The following is a 23,068-nucleotide window of genomic DNA, read 5'->3' on the forward strand; positions in this document are numbered from 1 at the left end:
CAGTGGTATTGAGTGACATCACAGCACAGTGCTAAGGCTCCTGGGCCTGGACACAGCAGCGGCTGCAATATCTCAACGGAGAATACGTTTATATATATGTGTGTGTGTGCGCGTATATATATATATATATATATATATATATATATATATATATATATATATATATATTTCTCCGCCGAAATCACTTTTAAACCCATTTCCACCTTTTTTCCCTTCTCTTCCTCTTACTTTTTTTTCACGTTTTTTTACGTTTTTCTCCTTTTCGCCTCTTTTCTGGGCGTATTATTCTTCTTTTTCTTCTTTTTTTTCGTCTAATGCATACCCCATCAGTGCAGCAATGCTTATTCAATACCGCCAGCAGATGGAGACACTGGGGGATAATTTTCTAAGGATTTATACTGATTTTTCCTGTCTGAATTTGTCGCACAGAAAGTTGCAGGCCAAATATGTGTGACATTTCTGCGACTTTAGCTTCTAGAGCATTTTTACAACATTATACATAGGTGCTGAATACATAAAAAGCGACTGTTCAGCGACAGACAAGTCGCATCGGCTGAAAGTAGGCCAGAATGTCAGTCCATGTTGGAGCAGGTTTAGATACAGTCTAAAGCATAGATCTCAAAGTCTGTGCACAGAATTTAGCAAGGGCCTCGCACCTTCTGATGCATCAGGTAGGTGCACAATAGCATAGCCTAACCCTCTGTACTTTGGTCTATATTGATGCGGGACATAGACAGCCAGCTGATGACCAATCCATTAGTGCAATGGATGGCTGGAAGCATTTGTCTTTGCCTTTGCAATACCACAGAAGCAATGCATGGTCAATGTACAGCAATGACACACCTGTGTGAACAGCCAGGAGACCCCCCCCCCCCCATGTTATGTTACATAGTTACATAGTTAGTACGGTCGAAAAAAGACATATGTCCATCAAGTTCAACCAGGGAATTAAGGGGTAGGGGTGTGGCGCGATATTGGGGAAGGGATGAGATTTTATATTTCTTCATAAGCATTAATCTTATTTTGTCAATTAGGAACATTCAGCACCCACCCGCTATCAAGGCAGCTGCCTATCATGTCATGCCCTACCTGCACAGGTGTGCTGGCTACTCAAATGATCCAATTAAGGAGGCCATTTAGTCAGCAGCAGCAGAAGTCCTGTGCCTGGACGCTCCAACAGCGGCCAGACACAAGCAGAAGCAGAAGCAGCAGCAGCACCACCTTTTGTTTTTTGGCTGCAGCAGCAGCAGCAGCAAGGCCCACAGGGCTGGCTAGCTGGCTAGCCAGCAAGCAGGTAGCAATGAAAGTAGGAATCTTTCTTTTTAACCCTGTAAGGGGGTGGTGCACTGTACCCGAAGATACTGCCATATCGGGTCAATGCATAGGGCGACGGAAGCAAGCTTCGAAATCGGCCCCCGTTCTCAAAAATCCATTTAATATATGGTCCCCAGATAGGGGACGTATCAGATATTAAACTGATAAGAACAGATACTACACTTGATCTTAGCCAAAAGGCCGAGAAGCGATAACCGTGAAAGGGGCGGGCCCAACAAGGTCCCCTTCATGGGCACTATCACTGCTTGCTGTCAGGGAGGCTGCCAGACAATTTTCCATGCACACTCTGGGCTGGGGGGCAGTCAACCACCAGTACACACAGCAGAACCTAAACCCATACCATTATTGCTAAGCAGCAAGACAGGGGCCCATTGCACTCCCACGGGGCCTTTTTAAATGCAATCCATAACCCGGATTTGCCAGGAACCCTTCTTACTCCTCCTACTTGCATGTGACACTGGGCTTAGGATCTGCATAGGAAACACACACACAAGCACACACCTACCTTTGTTGCCTGCAGATGCCTCCTTGGCTGTCCCCAAACGGTATCAAACCAACACCCACGGGAAGCTGTAAGCATAGAGGACATGCCTGCACCCCATTGGACTTACCTGTGTGGGTTAAACCCGGGTTATTTGACAACCTATGGCGGTGATGGTTCTGCTCAGGCAGAGCAGTGCTGATGCTCCTCATAAAGCTGTCGCTGCTGTGAAGGTTCTAGGTGACATCACAAATCCCTATGGTTACATACACAACAAAGCTGGGTTGTTGTTGTTTACACTCTGCAAGGCCTGTGGAAGTGAGTGACATCATAGCACTGTAGTTCTGAGGGTTCTAGATGGATGCAACAATCTCCTGTTGCTTCTATGAAGGCCATAATAGACGACATCACCAAACAGCTCCATAGTCACATACACAGCAAAGGAGAGATGTTGTTTACACCTAGTGATGTCAGTGGTATTGAGTGACATCACAGCACAGTGCTAAGGCTCCTGGGCCTGGACACAGCAGCGGCTGCAATATCTCAACGGAGAATACGTTTATATATATGTGTGTGTGTGCGCGTATATATATATATATATATATATATATATATATATATATATATATTTCTCCGCCGAAATCACTTTTAAACCCATTTCCACCTTTTTTTCCCTTCTCTTCCTCTTACTTTTTTTTCACGTTTTTTTAAGTTTTTCTCCTTTTCGCCTCTTTTCTGGGCGTATTATTCTTCTTTTTCTTCTTTTTTTTCGTCTAATGCATACCCCATCAGTGCAGCAATGCTTATTCAATACCGCCAGCAGATGGAGACACTGGGGGATAATTTTCTAAGGATTTATACTGATTTTTCCTGTCTGAATTTGTCGCACAGAAAGTTGCAGGCCAAATATGTGTGACATTTCTGCGACTTTAGCTTCTAGAGCATTTTTACAACATTATACATAGGTGCTGAATACATAAAAAGCGACTGTTCAGCGACAGACAAGTCGCATCGGCTGAAAGTAGGCCAGAATGTCAGTCCATGTTGGAGCAGGTTTAGATACAGTCTAAAGCATAGATCTCAAAGTCTGTGCACAGAATTTAGCAAGGGCCTCGCACCTTCTGATGCATCAGGTAGGTGCACAATAGCATAGCCTAACCCTCTGTACTTTGGTCTATATTGATGCGGGACATAGACAGCCAGCTGATGACCAATCCATTAGTGCAATGGATGGCTGGAAGCATTTGTCTTTGCCTTTGCAATACCACAGAAGCAATGCATGGTCAATGTACAGCAATGACACACCTGTGTGAACAGCCAGGAGACCCCCCCCCCCCCCATGTTATGTTACATAGTTACATAGTTAGTACGGTCGAAAAAAGACATATGTCCATCAAGTTCAACCAGGGAATTAAGGGGTAGGGGTGTGGCGCGATATTGGGGAAGGGATGAGATTTTATATTTCTTCATAAGCATTAATCTTATTTTGTCAATTAGGAACATTCAGCACCCACCCGCTATCAAGGCAGCTGCCTATCATGTCATGCCCTACCTGCACAGGTGTGCTGGCTACTCAAATGATCCAATTAAGGAGGCCATTTAGTCAGCAGCAGCAGAAGTCCTGTGCCTGGACGCTCCAACAGCGGCCAGACACAAGCAGAAGCAGAAGCAGCAGCAGCACCACCTTTTGTTTTTTGGCTGCAGCAGCAGCAGCAGCAAGGCCCACAGGGCTGGCTAGCTGGCTAGCCAGCAAGCAGGTAGCAATGAAAGTAGGAATCTTTCTTTTTAACCCTGTAAGGGGGTGGTGCACTGTACCCGAAGATACTGCCATATCGGGTCAATGCATAGGGCGACGGAAGCAAGCTTCGAAATCGGCCCCCGTTCTCAAAAATCCATTTAATATATGGTCCCCAGATAGGGGACGTATCAGATATTAAACTGATAAGAACAGATACTACACTTGATCTTAGCCAAAAGGCCGAGAAGCGATAACCGTGAAAGGGGCGGGCCCAACAAGGTCCCCTTCATGGGCACTATCACTGCTTGCTGTCAGGGAGGCTGCCAGACAATTTTCCATGCACACTCTGGGCTGGGGGGCAGTCAACCACCAGTACACACAGCAGAACCTAAACCCATACCATTATTGCTAAGCAGCAAGACAGGGGCCCATTGCACTCCCACGGGGCCTTTTTAAATGCAATCCATAACCCGGATTTGCCAGGAACCCTTCTTACTCCTCCTACTTGCATGTGACACTGGGCTTAGGATCTGCATAGGAAACACACACACAAGCACACACCTACCTTTGTTGCCTGCAGATGCCTCCTTGGCTGTCCCCAAACGGTATCAAACCAACACCCACGGGAAGCTGTAAGCATAGAGGACATGCCTGCACCCCATTGGACTTACCTGTGTGGGTTAAACCCGGGTTATTTGACAACCTATGGCGGTGATGGTTCTGCTCAGGCAGAGCAGTGCTGATGCTCCTCATAAAGCTGTCGCTGCTGTGAAGGTTCTAGGTGACATCACAAATCCCTATGGTTACATACACAACAAAGCTGGGTTGTTGTTGTTTACACTCTGCAAGGCCTGTGGAAGTGAGTGACATCATAGCACTGTAGTTCTGAGGGTTCTAGATGGATGCAACAATCTCCTGTTGCTTCTATGAAGGCCATAATAGACGACATCACCAAACAGCTCCATAGTCACATACACAGCAAAGGAGAGATGTTGTTTACACCTAGTGATGTCAGTGGTATTGAGTGACATCACAGCACAGTGCTAAGGCTCCTGGGCCTGGACACAGCAGCGGCTGCAATATCTCAACGGAGAATACGTTTATATATATGTGTGTGTGTGCGCGTATATATATATATATATATATATATATATATATATATATGTATATATATTTCTCCGCCGAAATCACTTTTAAACCCATTTCCACCTTTTTTCCCTTCTCTTCCTCTTACTTTTTTTTCACGTTTTTTTACGTTTTTCTCCTTTTCGCCTCTTTTCTGGGCGTATTATTCTTCTTTTTCTTCTTTTTTTTCGTCTAATGCATACCCCATCAGTGCAGCAATGCTTATTCAATACCGCCAGCAGATGGAGACACTGGGGGATAATTTTCTAAGGATTTATACAGATTTTTCCTGTCTGAATTTGTCGCACAGAAAGTTGCAGGCCAAATATGTGTGACATTTCTGCGACTTTAGCTTCTAGAGCATTTTTACAACATTATACATAGGTGCTGAATACATAAAAAGCGACTGTTCAGCGACAGACAAGTCGCATCGGCTGAAAGTAGGCCAGAATGTCAGTCCATGTTGGAGCAGGTTTAGATACAGTCTAAAGCATAGATCTCAAAGTCTGTGCACAGAATTTAGCAAGGGCCTCGCACCTTCTGATGCATCAGGTAGGTGCACAATAGCATAGCCTAACCCTCTGTACTTTGGTCTATATTGATGCGGGACATAGACAGCCAGCTGATGACCAATCCATTAGTGCAATGGATGGCTGGAAGCATTTGTCTTTGCCTTTGCAATACCACAGAAGCAATGCATGGTCAATGTACAGCAATGACACACCTGTGTGAACAGCCAGGAGACCCCCCCCCCCCATGTTATGTTACATAGTTACATAGTTAGTACGGTCGAAAAAAGACATATGTCCATCAAGTTCAACCAGGGAATTAAGGGGTAGGGGTGTGGCGCGATATTGGGGAAGGGATGAGATTTTATATTTCTTCATAAGCATTAATCTTATTTTGTCAATTAGGAACATTCAGCACCCACCCGCTATCAAGGCAGCTGCCTATCATGTCATGCCCTACCTGCACAGGTGTGCTGGCTACTCAAATGATCCAATTAAGGAGGCCATTTAGTCAGCAGCAGCAGAAGTCCTGTGCCTGGACGCTCCAACAGCGGCCAGACACAAGCAGAAGCAGAAGCAGCAGCAGCACCACCTTTTGTTTTTTGGCTGCAGCAGCAGCAGCAGCAAGGCCCACAGGGCTGGCTAGCTGGCTAGCCAGCAAGCAGGTAGCAATGAAAGTAGGAATCTTTCTTTTTAACCCTGTAAGGGGGTGGTGCACTGTACCCGAAGATACTGCCATATCGGGTCAATGCATAGGGCGACGGAAGCAAGCTTCGAAATCGGCCCCCGTTCTCAAAAATCCATTTAATATATGGTCCCCAGATAGGGGACGTATCAGATATTAAACTGATAAGAACAGATACTACACTTGATCTTAGCCAAAAGGCCGAGAAGCGATAACCGTGAAAGGGGCGGGCCCAACAAGGTCCCCTTCATGGGCACTATCACTGCTTGCTGTCAGGGAGGCTGCCAGACAATTTTCCATGCACACTCTGGGCTGGGGGGCAGTCAACCACCAGTACACACAGCAGAACCTAAACCCATACCATTATTGCTAAGCAGCAAGACAGGGGCCCATTGCACTCCCACGGGGCCTTTTTAAATGCAATCCATAACCCGGATTTGCCAGGAACCCTTCTTACTCCTCCTACTTGCATGTGACACTGGGCTTAGGATCTGCATAGGAAACACACACACAAGCACACACCTACCTTTGTTGCCTGCAGATGCCTCCTTGGCTGTCCCCAAACGGTATCAAACCAACACCCACGGGAAGCTGTAAGCATAGAGGACATGCCTGCACCCCATTGGACTTACCTGTGTGGGTTAAACCCGGGTTATTTGACAACCTATGGCGGTGATGGTTCTGCTCAGGCAGAGCAGTGCTGATGCTCCTCATAAAGCTGTCGCTGCTGTGAAGGTTCTAGGTGACATCACAAATCCCTATGGTTACATACACAACAAAGCTGGGTTGTTGTTGTTTACACTCTGCAAGGCCTGTGGAAGTGAGTGACATCATAGCACTGTAGTTCTGAGGGTTCTAGATGGATGCAACAATCTCCTGTTGCTTCTATGAAGGCCATAATAGACGACATCACCAAACAGCTCCATAGTCACATACACAGCAAAGGAGAGATGTTGTTTACACCTAGTGATGTCAGTGGTATTGAGTGACATCACAGCACAGTGCTAAGGCTCCTGGGCCTGGACACAGCAGCGGCTGCAATATCTCAACGGAGAATACGTTTATATATATGTGTGTGTGTGCGCGTATATATATATATATATATATATATATATATATATATATATATTTCTCCGCCGAAATCACTTTTAAACCCATTTCCACCTTTTTTCCCTTCTCTTCCTCTTACTTTTTTTTCACGTTTTTTTACGTTTTTCTCCTTTTCGCCTCTTTTCTGGGCGTATTATTCTTCTTTTTCTTCTTTTTTTTCGTCTAATGCATACCCCATCAGTGCAGCAATGCTTATTCAATACCGCCAGCAGATGGAGACACTGGGGGATAATTTTCTAAGGATTTATACAGATTTTTCCTGTCTGAATTTGTCGCACAGAAAGTTGCAGGCCAAATATGTGTGACATTTCTGCGACTTTAGCTTCTAGAGCATTTTTACAACATTATACATAGGTGCTGAATACATAAAAAGCGACTGTTCAGCGACAGACAAGTCGCATCGGCTGAAAGTAGGCCAGAATGTCAGTCCATGTTGGAGCAGGTTTAGATACAGTCTAAAGCATAGATCTCAAAGTCTGTGCACAGAATTTAGCAAGGGCCTCGCACCTTCTGATGCATCAGGTAGGTGCACAATAGCATAGCCTAACCCTCTGTACTTTGGTCTATATTGATGCGGGACATAGACAGCCAGCTGATGACCAATCCATTAGTGCAATGGATGGCTGGAAGCATTTGTCTTTGCCTTTGCAATACCACAGAAGCAATGCATGGTCAATGTACAGCAATGACACACCTGTGTGAACAGCCAGGAGACCCCCCCCCCCCCATGTTATGTTACATAGTTACATAGTTAGTACGGTCGAAAAAAGACATATGTCCATCAAGTTCAACCAGGGAATTAAGGGGTAGGGGTGTGGCGCGATATTGGGGAAGGGATGAGATTTTATATTTCTTCATAAGCATTAATCTTATTTTGTCAATTAGGAACATTCAGCACCCACCCGCTATCAAGGCAGCTGCCTATCATGTCATGCCCTACCTGCACAGGTGTGCTGGCTACTCAAATGATCCAATTAAGGAGGCCATTTAGTCAGCAGCAGCAGAAGTCCTGTGCCTGGACGCTCCAACAGCGGCCAGACACAAGCAGAAGCAGAAGCAGCAGCAGCACCACCTTTTGTTTTTTGGCTGCAGCAGCAGCAGCAGCAAGGCCCACAGGGCTGGCTAGCTGGCTAGCCAGCAAGCAGGTAGCAATGAAAGTAGGAATCTTTCTTTTTAACCCTGTAAGGGGGTGGTGCACTGTACCCGAAGATACTGCCATATCGGGTCAATGCATAGGGCGACGGAAGCAAGCTTCGAAATCGGCCCCCGTTCTCAAAAATCCATTTAATATATGGTCCCCAGATAGGGGACGTATCAGATATTAAACTGATAAGAACAGATACTACACTTGATCTTAGCCAAAAGGCCGAGAAGCGATAACCGTGAAAGGGGCGGGCCCAACAAGGTCCCCTTCATGGGCACTATCACTGCTTGCTGTCAGGGAGGCTGCCAGACAATTTTCCATGCACACTCTGGGCTGGGGGGCAGTCAACCACCAGTACACACAGCAGAACCTAAACCCATACCATTATTGCTAAGCAGCAGCAAGACAGGGGCCCATTGCACTCCCACGGGGCCTTTTTAAATGCAATCCATAACCCGGATTTGCCAGGAACCCTTCTTACTCCTCCTACTTGCATGTGACACTGGGCTTAGGATCTGCATAGGAAACACACACACAAGCACACACCTACCTTTGTTGCCTGCAGATGCCTCCTTGGCTGTCCCCAAACGGTATCAAACCAACACCCACGGGAAGCTGTAAGCATAGAGGACATGCCTGCACCCCATTGGACTTACCTGTGTGGGTTAAACCCGGGTTATTTGACAACCTATGGCGGTGATGGTTCTGCTCAGGCAGAGCAGTGCTGATGCTCCTCATAAAGCTGTCGCTGCTGTGAAGGTTCTAGGTGACATCACAAATCCCTATGGTTACATACACAACAAAGCTGGGTTGTTGTTGTTTACACTCTGCAAGGCCTGTGGAAGTGAGTGACATCATAGCACTGTAGTTCTGAGGGTTCTAGATGGATGCAACAATCTCCTGTTGCTTCTATGAAGGCCATAATAGACGACATCACCAAACAGCTCCATAGTCACATACACAGCAAAGGAGAGATGTTGTTTACACCTAGTGATGTCAGTGGTATTGAGTGACATCACAGCACAGTGCTAAGGCTCCTGGGCCTGGACACAGCAGCGGCTGCAATATCTCAACGGAGAATACGTTTATATATATATGTGTGTGTGTGCGCGTATATATATATATATATATATATATATATATATATATATATATATTTCTCCGCCGAAATCACTTTTAAACCCATTTCCACCTTTTTTCCCTTCTCTTCCTCTTACTTTTTTTTCACGTTTTTTTACGTTTTTCTCCTTTTCGCCTCTTTTCTGGGCGTATTATTCTTCTTTTTCTTCTTTTTTTTCGTCTAATGCATACCCCATCAGTGCAGCAATGCTTATTCAATACCGCCAGCAGATGGAGACACTGGGGGATAATTTTCTAAGGATTTATACAGATTTTTCCTGTCTGAATTTGTCGCACAGAAAGTTGCAGGCCAAATATGTGTGACATTTCTGCGACTTTAGCTTCTAGAGCATTTTTACAACATTATACATAGGTGCTGAATACATAAAAAGCGACTGTTCAGCGACAGACAAGTCGCATCGGCTGAAAGTAGGCCAGAATGTCAGTCCATGTTGGAGCAGGTTTAGATACAGTCTAAAGCATAGATCTCAAAGTCTGTGCACAGAATTTAGCAAGGGCCTCGCACCTTCTGATGCATCAGGTAGGTGCACAATAGCATAGCCTAACCCTCTGTACTTTGGTCTATATTGATGCGGGACATAGACAGCCAGCTGATGACCAATCCATTAGTGCAATGGATGGCTGGAAGCATTTGTCTTTGCCTTTGCAATACCACAGAAGCAATGCATGGTCAATGTACAGCAATGACACACCTGTGTGAACAGCCAGGAGACCCCCCCCCCCCCCATGTTATGTTACATAGTTACATAGTTAGTACGGTCGAAAAAAGACATATGTCCATCAAGTTCAACCAGGGAATTAAGGGGTAGGGGTGTGGCGCGATATTGGGGAAGGGATGAGATTTTATATTTCTTCATAAGCATTAATCTTATTTTGTCAATTAGGAACATTCAGCACCCACCCGCTATCAAGGCAGCTGCCTATCATGTCATGCCCTACCTGCACAGGTGTGCTGGCTACTCAAATGATCCAATTAAGGAGGCCATTTAGTCAGCAGCAGCAGAAGTCCTGTGCCTGGACGCTCCAACAGCGGCCAGACACAAGCAGAAGCAGAAGCAGCAGCAGCACCACCTTTTGTTTTTTGGCTGCAGCAGCAGCAGCAGCAAGGCCCACAGGGCTGGCTAGCTGGCTAGCCAGCAAGCAGGTAGCAATGAAAGTAGGAATCTTTCTTTTTAACCCTGTAAGGGGGTGGTGCACTGTACCCGAAGATACTGCCATATCGGGTCAATGCATAGGGCGACGGAAGCAAGCTTCGAAATCGGCCCCCGTTCTCAAAAATCCATTTAATATATGGTCCCCAGATAGGGGACGTATCAGATATTAAACTGATAAGAACAGATACTACACTTGATCTTAGCCAAAAGGCCGAGAAGCGATAACCGTGAAAGGGGCGGGCCCAACAAGGTCCCCTTCATGGGCACTATCACTGCTTGCTGTCAGGGAGGCTGCCAGACAATTTTCCATGCACACTCTGGGCTGGGGGGCAGTCAACCACCAGTACACACAGCAGAACCTAAACCCATACCATTATTGCTAAGCAGCAAGACAGGGGCCCATTGCACTCCCACGGGGCCTTTTTAAATGCAATCCATAACCCGGATTTGCCAGGAACCCTTCTTACTCCTCCTACTTGCATGTGACACTGGGCTTAGGATCTGCATAGGAAACACACACACAAGCACACACCTACCTTTGTTGCCTGCAGATGCCTCCTTGGCTGTCCCCAAACGGTATCAAACCAACACCCACGGGAAGCTGTAAGCATAGAGGACATGCCTGCACCCCATTGGACTTACCTGTGTGGGTTAAACCCGGGTTATTTGACAACCTATGGCGGTGATGGTTCTGCTCAGGCAGAGCAGTGCTGATGCTCCTCATAAAGCTGTCGCTGCTGTGAAGGTTCTAGGTGACATCACAAATCCCTATGGTTACATACACAACAAAGCTGGGTTGTTGTTGTTTACACTCTGCAAGGCCTGTGGAAGTGAGTGACATCATAGCACTGTAGTTCTGAGGGTTCTAGATGGATGCAACAATCTCCTGTTGCTTCTATGAAGGCCATAATAGACGACATCACCAAACAGCTCCATAGTCACATACACAGCAAAGGAGAGATGTTGTTTACACCTAGTGATGTCAGTGGTATTGAGTGACATCACAGCACAGTGCTAAGGCTCCTGGGCCTGGACACAGCAGCGGCTGCAATATCTCAACGGAGAATACGTTTATATATATGTGTGTGTGTGCGCGTATATATATATATATATATATATATATATATATATATATTTCTCCGCCGAAATCACTTTTAAACCCATTTCCACCTTTTTTTCCCTTCTCTTCCTCTTACTTTTTTTTCACGTTTTTTTACGTTTTTCTCCTTTTCGCCTCTTTTCTGGGCGTATTATTCTTCTTTTTCTTCTTTTTTTTCGTCTAATGCATACCCCATCAGTGCAGCAATGCTTATTCAATACCGCCAGCAGATGGAGACACTGGGGGATAATTTTCTAAGGATTTATACAGATTTTTCCTGTCTGAATTTGTCGCACAGAAAGTTGCAGGCCAAATATGTGTGACATTTCTGCGACTTTAGCTTCTAGAGCATTTTTACAACATTATACATAGGTGCTGAATACATAAAAAGCGACTGTTCAGCGACAGACAAGTCGCATCGGCTGAAAGTAGGCCAGAATGTCAGTCCATGTTGGAGCAGGTTTAGATACAGTCTAAAGCATAGATCTCAAAGTCTGTGCACAGAATTTAGCAAGGGCCTCGCACCTTCTGATGCATCAGGTAGGTGCACAATAGCATAGCCTAACCCTCTGTACTTTGGTCTATATTGATGCGGGACATAGACAGCCAGCTGATGACCAATCCATTAGTGCAATGGATGGCTGGAAGCATTTGTCTTTGCCTTTGCAATACCACAGAAGCAATGCATGGTCAATGTACAGCAATGACACACCTGTGTGAACAGCCAGGAGACCCCCCCCCCCCATGTTATGTTACATAGTTACATAGTTAGTACGGTCGAAAAAAGACATATGTCCATCAAGTTCAACCAGGGAATTAAGGGGTAGGGGTGTGGCGCGATATTGGGGAAGGGATGAGATTTTATATTTCTTCATAAGCATTAATCTTATTTTGTCAATTAGGAACATTCAGCACCCACCCGCTATCAAGGCAGCTGCCTATCATGTCATGCCCTACCTGCACAGGTGTGCTGGCTACTCAAATGATCCAATTAAGGAGGCCATTTAGTCAGCAGCAGCAGAAGTCCTGTGCCTGGACGCTCCAACAGCGGCCAGACACAAGCAGAAGCAGAAGCAGCAGCAGCACCACCTTTTGTTTTTTGGCTGCAGCAGCAGCAGCAGCAAGGCCCACAGGGCTGGCTAGCTGGCTAGCCAGCAAGCAGGTAGCAATGAAAGTAGGAATCTTTCTTTTTAACCCTGTAAGGGGGTGGTGCACTGTACCCGAAGATACTGCCATATCGGGTCAATGCATAGGGCGACGGAAGCAAGCTTCGAAATCGGCCCCCGTTCTCAAAAATCCATTTAATATATGGTCCCCAGATAGGGGACGTATCAGATATTAAACTGATAAGAACAGATACTACACTTGATCTTAGCCAAAAGGCCGAGAAGCGATAACCGTGAAAGGGGCGGGCCCAACAAGGTCCCCTTCATGGGCACTATCACTGCTTGCTGTCAGGGAGGCTGCCAGACAATTTTCCATGCACACTCTGGGCTGGGGGGCAGTCAACCACCAGTACACACAGCAGAACCTAAACCCATACCATTATTGCTAAGCAGCAAGACAGGGGCCCATTGCACTCCCACGGGGCCTTTTTAAATGCAATCCATAACCCGGATTTGCCAGGAACCCTTCTTACTCCTCCTACTTGCATGTGACACTGGGCTTAGGATCTGCATAGGAAACACACACACAAGCACACACCTACCTTTGTTGCCTGCAGATGCCTCCTTGGCTGTCCCCAAACGGTATCAAACCAACACCCACGGGAAGCTGTAAGCATAGAGGACATGCCTGCACCCCATTGGACTTACCTGTGTGGGTTAAACCCGGGTTATTTGACAACCTATGGCGGTGATGGTTCTGCTCAGGCAGAGCAGTGCTGATGCTCCTCATAAAGCTGTCGCTGCTGTGAAGGTTCTAGGTGACATCACAAATCCCTATGGTTACATACACAACAAAGCTGGGTTGTTGTTGTTTACACTCTGCAAGGCCTGTGGAAGTGAGTGACATCATAGCACTGTAGTTCTGAGGGTTCTAGATGGATGCAACAATCTCCTGTTGCTTCTATGAAGGCCATAATAGACGACATCACCAAACAGCTCCATAGTCACATACACAGCAAAGGAGAGATGTTGTTTACACCTAGTGATGTCAGTGGTATTGAGTGACATCACAGCACAGTGCTAAGGCTCCTGGGCCTGGACACAGCAGCGGCTGCAATATCTCAACGGAGAATACGTTTATATATATGTGTGTGTGTGCGCGTATATATATATATATATATATATATATATATATATATATTCTCCGCCGAAATCACTTTTAAACCCATTTCCACCTTTTTTTCCCTTCTCTTCCTCTTACTTTTTTTTCACGTTTTTTTACGTTTTTCTCCTTTTCGCCTCTTTTCTGGGCGTATTATTCTTCTTTTTCTTCTTTTTTTTCGTCTAATGCATACCCCATCAGTGCAGCAATGCTTATTCAATACCGCCAGCAGATGGAGACACTGGGGGATAATTTTCTAAGGATTTATACTGATTTTTCCTGTCTGAATTTGTCGCACAGAAAGTTGCAGGCCAAATATGTGTGACATTTCTGCGACTTTAGCTTCTAGAGCATTTTTACAACATTATACATAGGTGCTGAATACATAAAAAGCGACTGTTCAGCGACAGACAAGTCGCATCGGCTGAAAGTAGGCCAGAATGTCAGTCCATGTTGGAGCAGGTTTAGATACAGTCTAAAGCATAGATCTCAAAGTCTGTGCACAGAATTTAGCAAGGGCCTCGCACCTTCTGATGCATCAGGTAGGTGCACAATAGCATAGCCTAACCCTCTGTACTTTGGTCTATATTGATGCGGGACATAGACAGCCAGCTGATGACCAATCCATTAGTGCAATGGATGGCTGGAAGCATTTGTCTTTGCCTTTGCAATACCACAGAAGCAATGCATGGTCAATGTACAGCAATGACACACCTGTGTGAACAGCCAGGAGACCCCCCCCCCCCCCATGTTATGTTACATAGTTACATAGTTAGTACGGTCGAAAAAAGACATATGTCCATCAAGTTCAACCAGGGAATTAAGGGGTAGGGGTGTGGCGCGATATTGGGGAAGGGATGAGATTTTATATTTCTTCATAAGCATTAATCTTATTTTGTCAATTAGGAACATTCAGCACCCACCCGCTATCAAGGCAGCTGCCTATCATGTCATGCCCTACCTGCACAGGTGTGCTGGCTACTCAAATGATCCAATTAAGGAGGCCATTTAGTCAGCAGCAGCAGAAGTCCTGTGCCTGGACGCTCCAACAGCGGCCAGACACAAGCAGAAGCAGAAGCAGCAGCAGCACCACCTTTTGTTTTTTGGCTGCAGCAGCAGCAGCAGCAAGGCCCACAGGGCTGGCTAGCTGGCTAGCCAGCAAGCAGGTAGCAATGAAAGTAGGAATCTTTCTTTTTAACCCTGTAAGGGGGTGGTGCACTGTACCCGAAGATACTGCCATATCGGGTCAATGCATAGGGCGACGGAAGCAAGCTTCGAAATCGGCCCCCGTTCTCAAAAATCCATTTAATATATGGTCCCCAGATAGGGGACGTATCAGATATTAAACTGATAAGAACAGATACTACACTTGATCTTAGCCAAAAGGCCGAGAAGCGATAACCGTGAAAGGGGCGGGCCCAACAAGGTCCCCTTCATGGGCACTATCACTGCTTGCTGTCAGGGAGGCTGCCAGACAATTTTCCATGCACACTCTGGGCTGGGGGGCAGTCAACCACCAGTACACACAGCAGAACCTAAACCCATACCATTATTGCTAAGCAGCAAGACAGGGGCCCATTGCACTCCCACGGGGCCTTTTTAAATGCAATCCATAACCCGGATTTGCCAGGAACCCTTCTTACTCCTCCTACTTGCATGTGACACTGGGCTTAGGATCTGCATAGGAAACACACACACAAGCACACACCTACCTTTGTTGCCTGCAGATGCCTCCTTGGCTGTCCCCAAACGGTATCAAACCAACACCCACGGGAAGCTGTAAGCATAGAGGACATGCCTGCACCCCATTGGACTTACCTGTGTGGGTTAAACCCGGGTTATTTGACAACCTATGGCGGTGATGGTTCTGCTCAGGCAGAGCAGTGCTGATGCTCCTCATAAAGCTGTCGCTGCTGTGAAGGTTCTAGGTGACATCACAAATCCCTATGGTTACATACACAACAAAGCTGGGTTGTTGTTGTTTACACTCTGCAAGGCCTGTGGAAGTGAGTGACATCATAGCACTGTAGTTCTGAGGGTTCTAGATGGATGCAACAATCTCCTGTTGCTTCTATGAAGGCCATAATAGACGACATCACCAAACAGCTCCATAGTCACATACACAGCAAAGGAGAGATGTTGTTTACACCTAGTGATGTCAGTGGTATTGAGTGACATCACAGCACAGTGCTAAGGCTCCTGGGCCTGGACACAGCAGCGGCTGCAATATCTCAACGGAGAATACGTTTATATATATGTGTGTGTGTGCGCGTATATATATATATATATATATATATATATATATATATATATATATATATTTCTCCGCCGAAATCACTTTTAAACCCATTTCCACCTTTTTTTCCCTTCTCTTCCTCTTACTTTTTTTTCACGTTTTTTTACGTTTTTCTCCTTTTCGCCTCTTTTCTGGGCGTATTATTCTTCTTTTTCTTCTTTTTTTTCGTCTAATGCATACCCCATCAGTGCAGCAATGCTTATTCAATACCGCCAGCAGATGGAGACACTGGGGGATAATTTTCTAAGGATTTATACTGATTTTTCCTGTCTGAATTTGTCGCACAGAAAGTTGCAGGCCAAATATGTGTGACATTTCTGCGACTTTAGCTTCTAGAGCATTTTTACAACATTATACATAGGTGCTGAATACATAAAAAGCGACTGTTCAGCGACAGACAAGTCGCATCGGCTGAAAGTAGGCCAGAATGTCAGTCCATGTTGGAGCAGGTTTAGATACAGTCTAAAGCATAGATCTCAAAGTCTGTGCACAGAATTTAGCAAGGGCCTCGCACCTTCTGATGCATCAGGTAGGTGCACAATAGCATAGCCTAACCCTCTGTACTTTGGTCTATATTGATGCGGGACATAGACAGCCAGCTGATGACCGATCCATTAGTGCAATGGATGGCTGGAAGCATTTGTCTTTGCCTTTGCAATACCACAGAAGCAATGCATGGTCAATGTACAGCAATGACACACCTGTGTGAACAGCCAGGAGACCCCCCCCCCCCCATGTTATGTTACATAGTTACATAGTTAGTACGGTCGAAAAAAGACATATGTCCATCAAGTTCAACCAGGGAATTAAGGGGTAGGGGTGTGGCGCGATATTGGGGAAGGGATGAGATTTTATATTTCTTCATAAGCATTAATCTTATTTTGTCAATTAGGAACATTCAGCACCCACCCGCTATCAAGGCAGCTGCCTATCATGTCATGCCCTACCTGCACAGGTGTGCTGGCTACTCAAATGATCCAATTAAGGAGGCCATTTAGTCAGCAGCAGCAGAAGTCCTGTGCCTGGACGCTCCAACAGCGGCCAGACACAAGCAGAAGCAGAAGCAGCAGCAGCACCACCTTTTGTTTTTTGGCTGCAGCAGCAGCAGCAGCAAGGCCCACAGGGCTGGCTAGCTGGCTAGCCAGCAAGCAGGTAGCAATGAAAGTAGGAATCTTTCTTTTTAACCCTGTAAGGGGGTGGTGCACTGTACCCGAAGATACTGCCATATCGGGTCAATGCATAGGGCGACGGAAGCAGCTTCGAAATCGGCCCCCGTTCTCAAAAATCCATTTAATATATGGTCCCCAGATAGGGGACGTATCAGATATTAAACTGATAAGAACAGATACTACACTTGATCTTAGCCAAAAGGCCGAGAAGCGATAACCGTGAAAGGGGCGGGCCCAACAAGGTCCCCTTCATGGGCACTATCACTGCTTGCTGTCAGGGAGGCTGCCAGACAATTTTCCATGCACACTCTGGGCTGGGGGGCAGTCAACCACCAGTACACACAGCAGAACCTAAACCCATACAATTATTGCTAAGCAGCAAGACAGGGGCCCATTGCACTCCCACGGGGCCTTTTTAAATGCAATCCATAACCCGGATTTGCCAGGAACCCTTCTTACTCCTCCTACTTGCATGTGACACTGGGCTTAGGATCTGCATAGGAAACACACACACAAGCACACACCTACCTTTGTTGCCTGCAGATGCCTCCTTGGCTGTCCCCAAACGGTATCAAACCAACACCCACGGGAAGCTGTAAGCATAGAGGACATGCCTGCACCCCATTGGACTTACCTGTGTGGGTTAAACCCGGGTTATTTGACAACCTATGGCGGTGATGGTTCTGCTCAGGCAGAGCAGTGCTGATGCTCCTCATAAAGCTGTCGCTGCTGTGAAGGTTCTAGGTGACATCACAAATCCCTATGGTTACATACACAACAAAGCTGGGTTGTTGTTGTTTACACTCTGCAAGGCCTGTGGAAGTGAGTGACATCATAGCACTGTAGTTCTGAGGGTTCTAGATGGATGCAACAATCTCCTGTTGCTTCTATGAAGGCCATAATAGACGACATCACCAAACAGCTCCATAGTCACATACACAGCAAAGGAGAGATGTTGTTTACACCTAGTGATGTCAGTGGTATTGAGTGACATCACAGCACAGTGCTAAGGCTCCTGGGCCTGGACACAGCAGCGGCTGCAATATCTCAACGGAGAATACGTTTATATATATGTGTGTGTGTGCGCGTATATATATATATATATATATATATATATATATATATTTCTCCGCCGAAATCACTTTTAAACCCATTTCCACCTTTTTTTCCCTTCTCTTCCTCTTACTTTTTTTTCACGTTTTTTTACGTTTTTCTCCTTTTCGCCTCTTTTCTGGGCGTATTATTCTTCTTTTTCTTCTTTTTTTTCGTCTAATGCATACCCCATCAGTGCAGCAATGCTTATTCAATACCGCCAGCAGATGGAGACACTGGGGGATAATTTTCTAAGGATTTATACAGATTTTTCCTGTCTGAATTTGTCGCACAGAAAGTTGCAGGCCAAATATGTGTGACATTTCTGCGACTTTAGCTTCTAGAGCATTTTTACAACATTATACATAGGTGCTGAATACATAAAAAGCGACTGTTCAGCGACAGACAAGTCGCATCGGCTGAAAGTAGGCCAGAATGTCAGTCCATGTTGGAGCAGGTTTAGATACAGTCTAAAGCATAGATCTCAAAGTCTGTGCACAGAATTTAGCAAGGGCCTCGCACCTTCTGATGCATCAGGTAGGTGCACAATAGCATAGCCTAACCCTCTGTACTTTGGTCTATATTGATGCGGGACATAGACAGCCAGCTGATGACCAATCCATTAGTGCAATGGATGGCTGGAAGCATTTGTCTTTGCCTTTGCAATACCACAGAAGCAATGCATGGTCAATGTACAGCAATGACACACCTGTGTGAACAGCCAGGAGACCCCCCCCCCCCATGTTATGTTACATAGTTACATAGTTAGTACGGTCGAAAAAAGACATATGTCCATCAAGTTCAACCAGGGAATTAAGGGGTAGGGGTGTGGCGCGATATTGGGGAAGGGATGAGATTTTATATTTCTTCATAAGCATTAATCTTATTTTGTCAATTAGGAACATTCAGCACCCACCCGCTATCAAGGCAGCTGCCTATCATGTCATGCCCTACCTGCACAGGTGTGCTGGCTACTCAAATGATCCAATTAAGGAGGCCATTTAGTCAGCAGCAGCAGAAGTCCTGTGCCTGGACGCTCCAACAGCGGCCAGACACAAGCAGAAGCAGAAGCAGCAGCAGCACCACCTTTTGTTTTTTGGCTGCAGCAGCAGCAGCAGCAAGGCCCACAGGGCTGGCTAGCTGGCTAGCCAGCAAGCAGGTAGCAATGAAAGTAGGAATCTTTCTTTTTAACCCTGTAAGGGGGTGGTGCACTGTACCCGAAGATACTGCCATATCGGGTCAATGCATAGGGCGACGGAAGCAAGCTTCGAAATCGGCCCCCGTTCTCAAAAATCCATTTAATATATGGTCCCCAGATAGGGGACGTATCAGATATTAAACTGATAAGAACAGATACTACACTTGATCTTAGCCAAAAGGCCGAGAAGCGATAACCGTGAAAGGGGCGGGCCCAACAAGGTCCCCTTCATGGGCACTATCACTGCTTGCTGTCAGGGAGGCTGCCAGACAATTTTCCATGCACACTCTGGGCTGGGGGGCAGTCAACCACCAGTACACACAGCAGAACCTAAACCCATACCATTATTGCTAAGCAGCAAGACAGGGGCCCATTGCACTCCCACGGGGCCTTTTTAAATGCAATCCATAACCCGGATTTGCCAGGAACCCTTCTTACTCCTCCTACTTGCATGTGACACTGGGCTTAGGATCTGCATAGGAAACACACACACAAGCACACACCTACCTTTGTTGCCTGCAGATGCCTCCTTGGCTGTCCCCAAACGGTATCAAACCAACACCCACGGGAAGCTGTAAGCATAGAGGACATGCCTGCACCCCATTGGACTTACCTGTGTGGGTTAAACCCGGGTTATTTGACAACCTATGGCGGTGATGGTTCTGCTCAGGCAGAGCAGTGCTGATGCTCCTCATAAAGCTGTCGCTGCTGTGAAGGTTCTAGGTGACATCACAAATCCCTATGGTTACATACACAACAAAGCTGGGTTGTTGTTGTTTACACTCTGCAAGGCCTGTGGAAGTGAGTGACATCATAGCACTGTAGTTCTGAGGGTTCTAGATGGATGCAACAATCTCCTGTTGCTTCTATGAAGGCCATAATAGACGACATCACCAAACAGCTCCATAGTCACATACACAGCAAAGGAGAGATGTTGTTTACACCTAGTGATGTCAGTGGTATTGAGTGACATCACAGCACAGTGCTAAGGCTCCTGGGCCTGGACACAGCAGCGGCTGCAATATCTCAACGGAGAATACGTTTATATATATGTGTGTGTGTGCGCGTATATATATATATATATATACATATATATATATATATATATATATATATATATATATATATATATATATATATATTTCTCCGCCGAAATCACTTTTAAACCCATTTCCACCTTTTTTTCCCTTCTCTTCCTCTTACTTTTTTTTCACGTTTTTTTACGTTTTTCTCCTTTTCGCCTCTTTTCTGGGCGTATTATTCTTCTTTTTCTTCTTTTTTTTCGTCTAATGCATACCCCATCAGTGCAGCAATGCTTATTCAATACCGCCAGCAGATGGAGACACTGGGGGATAATTTTCTAAGGATTTATACTGATTTTTCCTGTCTGAATTTGTCGCACAGAAAGTTGCAGGCCAAATATGTGTGACATTTCTGCGACTTTAGCTTCTAGAGCATTTTTACAACATTATACATAGGTGCTGAATACATAAAAAGCGACTGTTCAGCGACAGACAAGTCGCATCGGCTGAAAGTAGGCCAGAATGTCAGTCCATGTTGGAGCAGGTTTAGATACAGTCTAAAGCATAGATCTCAAAGTCTGTGCACAGAATTTAGCAAGGGCCTCGCACCTTCTGATGCATCAGGTAGGTGCACAATAGCATAGCCTAACCCTCTGTACTTTGGTCTATATTGATGCGGGACATAGACAGCCAGCTGATGACCAATCCATTAGTGCAATGGATGGCTGGAAGCATTTGTCTTTGCCTTTGCAATACCACAGAAGCAATGCATGGTCAATGTACAGCAATGACACACCTGTGTGAACAGCCAGGAGACCCCCCCCCCCCCATGTTATGTTACATAGTTACATAGTTAGTACGGTCGAAAAAAGACATATGTCCATCAAGTTCAACCAGGGAATTAAGGGGTAGGGGTGTGGCGCGATATTGGGGAAGGGATGAGATTTTATATTTCTTCATAAGCATTAATCTTATTTTGTCAATTAGGAACATTCAGCACCCACCCGCTATCAAGGCAGCTGCCTATCATGTCATGCCCTACCTGCACAGGTGTGCTGGCTACTCAAATGATCCAATTAAGGAGGCCATTTAGTCAGCAGCAGCAGAAGTCCTGTGCCTGGACGCTCCAACAGCGGCCAGACACAAGCAGAAGCAGAAGCAGCAGCAGCACCACCTTTTGTTTTTTGGCTGCAGCAGCAGCAGCAGCAAGGCCCACAGGGCTGGCTAGCTGGCTAGCCAGCAAGCAGGTAGCAATGAAAGTAGGAATCTTTCTTTTTAACCCTGTAAGGGGGTGGTGCACTGTACCCGAAGATACTGCCATATCGGGTCAATGCATAGGGCGACGGAAGCAAGCTTCGAAATCGGCCCCCGTTCTCAAAAATCCATTTAATATATGGTCCCCAGATAGGGGACGTATCAGATATTAAACTGATAAGAACAGATACTACACTTGATCTTAGCCAAAAGGCCGAGAAGCGATAACCGTGAAAGGGGCGGGCCCAACAAGGTCCCCTTCATGGGCACTATCACTGCTTGCTGTCAGGGAGGCTGCCAGACAATTTTCCATGCACACTCTGGGCTGGGGGGCAGTCAACCACCAGTACACACAGCAGAACCTAAACCCATACCATTATTGCTAAGCAGCAAGACAGGGGCCCATTGCACTCCCACGGGGCCTTTTTAAATGCAATCCATAACCCGGATTTGCCAGGAACCCTTCTTACTCCTCCTACTTGCATGTGACACTGGGCTTAGGATCTGCATAGGAAACACACACACAAGCACACACCTACCTTTGTTGCCTGCAGATGCCTCCTTGGCTGTCCCCAAACGGTATCAAACCAACACCCACGGGAAGCTGTAAGCATAGAGGACATGCCTGCACCCCATTGGACTTACCTGTGTGGGTTAAACCCGGGTTATTTGACAACCTATGGCGGTGATGGTTCTGCTCAGGCAGAGCAGTGCTGATGCTCCTCATAAAGCTGTCGCTGCTGTGAAGGTTCTAGGTGACATCACAAATCCCTATGGTTACATACACAACAAAGCTGGGTTGTTGTTGTTTACACTCTGCAAGGCCTGTGGAAGTGAGTGACATCATAGCACTGTAGTTCTGAGGGTTCTAGATGGATGCAACAATCTCCTGTTGCTTCTATGAAGGCCATAATAGACGACATCACCAAACAGCTCCATAGTCACATACACAGCAAAGGAGAGATGTTGTTTACACCTAGTGATGTCAGTGGTATTGAGTGACATCACAGCACAGTGCTAAGGCTCCTGGGCCTGGACACAGCAGCGGCTGCAATATCTCAACGGAGAATACGTTTATATATATGTGTGTGTGTGCGCGTATATATATATATATATATATATATATATATATATATATTTCTCCGCCGAAATCACTTTTAAACCCATTTCCACCTTTTTTTCCCTTCTCTTCCTCTTACTTTTTTTTCACGTTTTTTTACGTTTTTCTCCTTTTCGCCTCTTTTCTGGG

At 46.0% G+C, this 23,068-nt stretch overlaps 10 non-coding genes across 10 annotated transcripts; all 10 read right to left on the reverse strand.

Moving 5' to 3' along the window:
- Positions 1-1,336: 1,336 nt before the first annotated feature.
- Positions 1,337-1,527, reverse strand: LOC130327863 (U2 spliceosomal RNA). The gene has a single exon (XR_008872163.1). It is a non-coding gene; the product is annotated as a U2 spliceosomal RNA (small nuclear RNA).
- Positions 1,528-3,615: 2,088 nt separating this feature from the next.
- Positions 3,616-3,806, reverse strand: LOC130327865 (U2 spliceosomal RNA). The gene has a single exon (XR_008872164.1). It is a non-coding gene; the product is annotated as a U2 spliceosomal RNA (small nuclear RNA).
- A 2,089-nt stretch (positions 3,807-5,895) lies between these two features.
- LOC130327866 (U2 spliceosomal RNA) lies at positions 5,896-6,086 on the reverse strand. The gene has a single exon (XR_008872165.1). It is a non-coding gene; the product is annotated as a U2 spliceosomal RNA (small nuclear RNA).
- Positions 6,087-8,170: 2,084 nt separating this feature from the next.
- Positions 8,171-8,361, reverse strand: LOC130327867 (U2 spliceosomal RNA). Its single transcript, XR_008872166.1, has one exon. It is a non-coding gene; the product is annotated as a U2 spliceosomal RNA (small nuclear RNA).
- A 2,092-nt stretch (positions 8,362-10,453) lies between these two features.
- On the reverse strand, positions 10,454-10,644 carry LOC130327869 (U2 spliceosomal RNA). The gene has a single exon (XR_008872168.1). It is a non-coding gene; the product is annotated as a U2 spliceosomal RNA (small nuclear RNA).
- A 2,080-nt stretch (positions 10,645-12,724) lies between these two features.
- LOC130327870 (U2 spliceosomal RNA) lies at positions 12,725-12,915 on the reverse strand. Its single transcript, XR_008872169.1, has one exon. It is a non-coding gene; the product is annotated as a U2 spliceosomal RNA (small nuclear RNA).
- Positions 12,916-14,996: 2,081 nt separating this feature from the next.
- Positions 14,997-15,187, reverse strand: LOC130327871 (U2 spliceosomal RNA). The gene has a single exon (XR_008872170.1). It is a non-coding gene; the product is annotated as a U2 spliceosomal RNA (small nuclear RNA).
- Positions 15,188-17,278: 2,091 nt separating this feature from the next.
- On the reverse strand, positions 17,279-17,468 carry LOC130327829 (U2 spliceosomal RNA). Its single transcript, XR_008872135.1, has one exon. It is a non-coding gene; the product is annotated as a U2 spliceosomal RNA (small nuclear RNA).
- A 2,078-nt stretch (positions 17,469-19,546) lies between these two features.
- LOC130327872 (U2 spliceosomal RNA) lies at positions 19,547-19,737 on the reverse strand. The gene has a single exon (XR_008872171.1). It is a non-coding gene; the product is annotated as a U2 spliceosomal RNA (small nuclear RNA).
- Positions 19,738-21,854: 2,117 nt separating this feature from the next.
- Positions 21,855-22,045, reverse strand: LOC130327873 (U2 spliceosomal RNA). The gene has a single exon (XR_008872172.1). It is a non-coding gene; the product is annotated as a U2 spliceosomal RNA (small nuclear RNA).
- Positions 22,046-23,068: the final 1,023 nt, after the last annotated feature.

This window comes from Hyla sarda, unplaced genomic scaffold (genome assembly GCF_029499605.1).
Source record: "Hyla sarda isolate aHylSar1 unplaced genomic scaffold, aHylSar1.hap1 scaffold_303, whole genome shotgun sequence".
NCBI lineage: Eukaryota > Metazoa > Chordata > Amphibia > Anura > Hylidae > Hyla > Hyla sarda.